The sequence below is a fragment of the Furipterus horrens genome, unplaced genomic scaffold, assembly GCF_987537825.1.
Source record: "Furipterus horrens unplaced genomic scaffold, mFurHor1.1.pri manual_scaffold_6, whole genome shotgun sequence".
In the NCBI taxonomy this organism is placed as follows: Eukaryota; Metazoa; Chordata; class Mammalia; order Chiroptera; family Furipteridae; genus Furipterus; species Furipterus horrens.
The window spans coordinates 93,719,240-93,726,260 of record NW_028327176.1 but is presented as its reverse complement, the minus strand read 5'-3'; the positions used below and the strand labels follow the sequence as shown (position 1 = coordinate 93,726,260).

At 38.9% G+C, this 7,021-nt stretch overlaps 1 pseudogene; it reads left to right on the top strand.

Annotated features, from left to right (window-relative positions):
* The first annotated feature begins 2,246 nt into the window (after positions 1-2,246).
* Positions 2,247-5,778, top strand: LOC150006972 (sterile alpha motif domain-containing protein 9-like; annotated as a pseudogene).
* The last annotated feature ends 1,243 nt before the right edge of the window (positions 5,779-7,021 follow it).

Here is a 7,021-nt window from a genome sequence, read left to right as displayed (position 1 = left end):
AAGTGTTCCCATGTCCTTTCTCAATATTCTCTGTGCTAGAGGATCCCAAACTTCACTTGTATCCAGTGCAATGTAGAGGCCAGGTCTCTTCACCAGCACAGAACAGTGTATGTTTGCGTGTGTTGCACTGTGTTAGTGGCAAGGCCAGAGACCACCCCCTACCTCAATCCCTTTCTCTGCATCCATTTTCTCTCTTACTAACCTCAAGAAATCCTTCTCTTTCTTCCCCTTCCATAAAATGCCCACCACAAAGTTTCTCTTCATAGATCCTCGGAGCTAGTGTGGCAGGAATGCCCCATCAACAGAGTGAGTTTCTGTGGAAGGTTCCAAGAAGGGTGAGGATGCCAGCAACCTCTGCCAGTGCTTCCTGGGCAAAGGACTTTTTCCAAGGCCCACCTGGAAAAAGGCTTAGCTCAGTAACCTCTTGGGCATGTCTCATTGCCTTGGAATTCTATGTCGGTTGAATGCCATCTTTCTATTGTAAAATCCCATCTGTCCTTCCAATAAGAATAGCTCATATATACTCTGTACCCATGGTTCTCAAACTTGAGCATGCACCAACATCTCTTGGAGAACTTCTTTTAAAAAGGTTTCTGAATCTGAGGTGGGGCCTGAGAATTTGCATTTCTAAAAAGCTCCCTGCTAGTGACTTTAACTCTTTTGTAAATGTTCTGAAATCCACATTTCATTGCTTGACATTGGCCAGAATATCCTTAGAGCTAGTCCCTCCTCTCACAAACCTGTTTCCATGTTTCATTTTCACAGTTTTGCATCTTAATGTAGAAATAGTTTTCTTCACATACAGAGGATTTTGGAATAATATCTACTTTGATGACAAATCTGTCAGATGGTGTATTGTTCTGCAGTAGGACTTCCGCAAACCTTGGCTGCCAAATGCACTTCTTGGCTTCATTGATCTCACTATCTTCAAAATACTTTTTGATCATTCGGTTGAAGTGGTTACTGAAGGCATCTTTACTTGTGATTTTGACACCAACAATTTCTCCTTCGGGTTTGTTCTTGACCCCAAAATGGATGGTGCCATTGGTGTGTGAACTCATACAAGCTGATGAGAATCAAAAGTCTTCATTGCTAAATTTCAATGTCCTTTCCTGTGGCTGGTTCTGTGTTTGTGAAGGCTTTGTACTCATGTGTTGGGTCTATGAGATCATCTGGTCTTGTTTCAGGTGGTAGAAGATGCTTTATGTAACAATGGCTGCTATCGAGCCAATCAAACAAATATGGCATACAAGTCAACTGTTCAGTTTTTAGATTATTATTATTATTGTCTTCAGTGGTTGCTTCTTCATTTAACACATTTTCTTTCATAAAAACTGATCCTTGCTCTTTGGTAGCTCTGGTCCTATTGAGATTAAGATCAATATTGGATGACATTGATATTTCCCCTTTTTTATTTTTGTTTTTTTGTCTGCTGTGGCTTTTTTTGGTGTTCTTTTCTGGAGGGTTTTGTATGATCTAATTGTCCAGAATTCTAATTGTGATTTTCAAGGAGGCTATTATTCAATCTGTTGCATGAACATTTTATCAAAATTGCTGGACCCCGTGGTGGCGCCATGTCTATAAGGTCCCTTTCAATTAATTCTTGTAGGACTGATCCTGTCACTTCTTTGTTGAACAGAATCTGTCCATATTTTTCATCAATCTTAAGGCCTTTGGTTACCCATTGTTTCACGTGCCCTATGTTCCAGTCTTTGGTCATTTCAGATGGTTTACTTGTTCACTCATATCACAGCTGCAACCTTCTTCCTTGATGAAACTTTTCTTGGTGCTTTAGCATCTTGAATCTTCTTAGTCACTCTGACTTCAGTCTGCAGGGCACACCTAGTCCTGAGCCTGTTAGCAGAACTTTGAGCAAGTCCAGGAAAGAATTCTTGCAATCTTGGCTGGAGACCAGCAGGCCCACGCCCTGCCCTGATGTTCCTCAGAACTGAAACGGGTTTTCCCCAGGGGAGGTCTCTCCTACTCTAGGTCCTTAGTGTCAGAGCCATGGTTCCTCTGCTGTTTCCATTTCATCTGCTGCCTCTGTGCAGGGAAGTTGATGCTGGTGAGGAGCTCATTCCTCAGACTCACTCCTTTCAGGTCTATTGATGCAATACCTTCCCTTTGCCATAGTTCTCTTTCAGTAATTTAACCATTCACCTTGTTCTGAATACTTTAAAGACCAAGTTCACCCTTTGCAAAATGAGGAGCTGGTGAGGCACACGGGGCCCCTGCTGGTATCTAGCATGAGTCTGGGTCTGCAAGTTGGTCCTGGGTGGGCTTCTTTTCAAGAGTCACTGGATAATTCATACTACAATCAGTATAGTCTTATAACAAATAAATGCCATCAAAACCAAACAAGTAACTTAGATTTTCTAAAGGAACTTAAATGGTTTGCTATGTTGGACTTTGATCCTAAATCCATTAGCAAGGGCATGACCAAATCTTACCAAAAAAGCTGGGTAGCAAATATTTACTTTCCAAATCAACATGAGAAAGAGATAACCACGATAAGGGAGAAAACCTCTAGTCAGAATCCTTACGATCAGCCTAGATGGATTTTTTGCAATGGCAGATCAGACTTGAAAGATGAGAGGTATAAGCCTCTGGAATCACATTTATGGCAGAGAGAAAGAGCTTGGCAGGTCAGAAAACTGATTTTCCTTCTCACATATAAAAATATAATGACAAGAGGGAAGTTTTTGGTAGTGCTTTTATTACTCTCTCTGGTGCAAAGCCCAGCAGATCCACTCATTGACACATTCTGTACTTCCTACCAAGCTCTCAAAGGATTGGAAAGTGTACTCTGTTTTTGTGTGAACACAACAGATTTATCAACCATGGAAACAGCAACTACAGGCCAGATTGACAACTGCAGATGAATTAACAGACCACAGTATTTCCACTTTAAATTTAGAATTGATAAACAGTACTATCCTTAAACCAAAACCAGTCACTCAGTCATCAGGAAAGTTTCTGCCCTTCCATGGATCATCTTTGGTTATCCTAGAGAAAAAGGAAGAGGATATCTTGACCACACTGGAAATTCTCCATGAAAATGAGTGTAAAACACGGGTATAAAAAAAAATGAATCTAAATTCCAAGAATTTAAGAAAAGCAAAAGAAGAGCACTTTTATTGAGGTAGAAACTTCTATTTTTCTTCTGAAAACTATTCTTCAGCCTTTGTCAAAAGAGACAATTATGAAAACCTTGAAGATCTGATACAGTGTTGGGCAGAGTCTCCGAAACAAATATCTGTAAAAATTATCAATTTTTATTATCACCCAGGTTGTGGGGGCACTACATTGTCTATGAATGTTCTCTGGGCCAAAAGAAGAACTTCAGGTGTGCTGTGTTAGAAGACAAAGAAACTGATTTTGTAGAAACTAGAAAACAAGTAATCAAGCTGATGACCTAAAAGGCAACCAGCTATCAAGCTTACATTCCCGTACTTCTCCTGGTGGATGATTTTGAAGCACGAGAAAACGGCTACATTCTACAGGATACCATCCATTCCATTTTAGTAGCAAATGATTTGAAATATGGAGAAACACTGGTAATTTATCTTAAACTTCTCGAGATCCCCAAATCCTGATGAAAGTGCAAAATCAGCAGACAGTATTGCACTAAAATACCAACTTTCTTCCAAGAACAAAGAGCTTTTGAGGCCAAACTAGAGGAAATTGAAAAGCAAAACAATAACTGAAAACTTTTATTCCTTCCTGATCATGAAAGGAAATTTTGGTACAATGTATATAGAAATGTAGTCAAGAATATCCTAAAAGGACAGAATGTTGACAGTAAGGAAGCATGACTCATTTCTTTCCTGGCTCTACTCAACTCTTAATGTTACTGATATTATGAGTTCAGTGTCACAGGGTAAAACATTTTCGAGAATCACGTGCACTCATACGCCCTAGAAACTGAAAGTGAAGAAGATGGAAACCTATTTGACACAGAAGTCGCAGAATATGGGGCATATTCAGGTGTGCACATCATTCACCCTCTGATTGCCCACTGCCTCTAAAAGAACTGGAAAGTAGCAATCACTTGGATAAGTGTCAAATTACATTGAAGATATTAAAAGAGGATTTATTCTATGATTCTGGAATAGGGAAAGACAAATTTCAACATGACATGCAAAGTCTACTGCTTAGAAGACAGTGCAAAGAGTATGGAGATGAAGCACTGTTTTCTCCATTAATTGAAGCTTTACAGAATGAAAAAGTTGAAAGGGTCTTGAACAAATAAGTGTTCAATTCCCACAAAATGAGTTTATTTTTCAGGACTTAGCAAGACATTTCTACATTAAAGAGAATGACTTTGACATTGCTCTGCATTGGGCAAATGAGGTAAAAAAGAGAGCACCAAAACATTCCTACCTTTCAGATACACTTGGTCAAGTCTACAAAAGTAAAATCAAATGGTGGTTGGATGAAAACAAAAATTATAGGGATATCACTGTTAATGATATAACACATTTCCTGGAAGCCACTGAAAATGCATCAAGAGCTTTCAAAAAATCCCCCGAAACAAACTGGTAGGAAAGACTATGAAACTGAGACCTGGTCACCACAGAAGTCCCCAAGAAAATATGACATGTATTATAGGGCTGGTTTCTTGGGTGAAATGGAAGTTGGTGTTTACACGATTCAGATTCTTCAGCTCATTCCCTGTTTCCATAAAGAAAAAGAGTCATCTAAAAAACTTTGGCATAATTTTTATCAGGAAAGAGGAATATTCCTATAAATCCAAAATATGAATATTATTTGGTTCTTAGCAACTTCACATCCTAATTACAAGAATTCCAATCAGATATGAAAACATCTTTGACATTTTTGATGATGGTATGGTTCTTTTGGAAACAAGGAATACCCAAAAAGAAACAGTAGAACTCTCATTAGCATGAAAATCAGTCACTGTTTCAGTAAATACATGGAGTTTTTCTGCCCTTTGGATTTGGGCCCATTAAAAAGCACAAAGAGTCAGTTACTCCAAGAGAAGAATTGCAGGAAAAGTCTAGAAGCTTTGAGAGCAGATAGGTTTTCTGGACTTCTGGAATATCCTAACCCAAATCACAAAGAGGCCACAACTATTATGGAAAATAGAGTGAACAAATACATGTTCCTCTTTCTGAAAAATCCGCATAAACAATCAGCAAAGGAGAAACAAAATTGCATTTCGGCCAGCATTATTCTTAATTGTCTAAAACCCAACTCCGAGTTCACTCAGTCAATGAATGTACTTAAAAAACAGCTCTGAGAAGTGTTATAATTCATAGAATGAAGTCATCAACATCCTTACTTCTTGGCCTGTCTCCTGCTCTGGTCAGAAAATAAAGAGCTAGATGAAAATGCCAAACTAATGAAAAAGTATGTTTCATCCTTAAATAGATCCTTCAATAGACAGTACAGGAGCATGTGCAGGTCCAAGCAGGCAAGCACACTTTCCTACCTGAGGAAGAGGAAGGGTCTCAACAGTCTTGTTACAAGGCTGAGCTAGAGCAGTACTTCAGTGAAGTACAAAATGTAAATTCTGTCTGGCAGAGGGGAGATGTGTGGGAAAATATGGAATTCAAAGACCTCCTGCATCATCTCACTGTTCGGGCTGAAGGCAAGAAAATCTCTACTGAATATGCAACAGAGAAAAAAATAAAAATACCAGTAACATCCATTTATTCAGGTCCACTTAGAAGCAGTGACAACATAGAAAGAGTGTCCTTCTACCTAGGGTTTTCCATTGAAGGTACTCTAGCATATGATATAGAAATTATTTAAGGAGATATATTACTAGCTCAAATATGTTTATTCATATTTCTCTCTGACCTTATTATCTTTATTCCCATGGCACTTTGATGACATCATTGGTTTACCTCTATCACAGATTTTGCTTTTGTCTCCCCAAACAAATTATAAGCCTTAGTAGGGCATGAAACATGTCTACACACATGTGTACTGCGTGGCACACAGTAGAATCAACTTGCGATGTTTTAAATACACACTTTCAGACTGACATATTTAATTAAGAGGTTTCAATCAATATCCACCAGTTACATCATTACTGGTTATAGGTCAATAAAATCTGTTTTAATTCTAATAAATAAATAAATAAGTAAATAAATAATAAAGCCCCCTGGTGATGAAGATGCCATTGGATACAAAGGCATCGACCTTTGTCATTCAAAGTATGTTCCCAGTACCAGCAGTATGACCATCACCTGAAAACATTTGGAAATGCAGAATCTCAGACCCCAACCTGAACCTACTGAATTAGAATCTACATTTTAACAAGATCTGCAGGGTATTTATATGCACAGTGACATGTGAGATGCACTAGTTTAGAGAAATGCTCTTGAGGTTCCAGCACAGAGTTGGGAGCAGCAGATGGAGAGAAATAACTGTCCCCATCCGGCCAGAGATATGAAAAGAAACTACTGTCTTCAGAACAGCCTCTACCCCTCCCTTCTCACACACTCACACTCCCTACAGTCACTAGCAGTGAGAATTATCTAATTTTCTATCTCTGCCAAGGTCCAAGCTCCAGGAAGGGTATTTTTCCAGGGAATTTTGCTAGAGGAGAAGACTCCGCCCACTGGTTTTAGGCTTATCCTAACACCTCTGTTCCCGCATAGATACTCACTTGTCACAGCTTCAGAGTCCCATAGTTGTTTATCATTTCCTTCTTTGAGATTGAGGCAGTCAGCCATTATGCCCCTTTCGCTTCCAGAATCTTCTTCCAATAAAGTCATTTCACCTTATTATTATTATATAATGACAGCTCTCATGATGCAATGTCATTATGCAACACGGATAAAATTAATCATTCATAATTTATGTTATTTCTCTTCAAAGAAATTATTAGTCATCTCCAAGAACAAGAATATGAGCATATCAGTCAGTTTCTTTACCCTGAGCTATTCAAGGCCCTCTTGGGTTCAGGACTCTGACTCTATCAGGAACATGTGAATTAAATGGGGAAAGGCACAGGTGCGCTCTAATGGGTTTGGAAACTTTACCAACA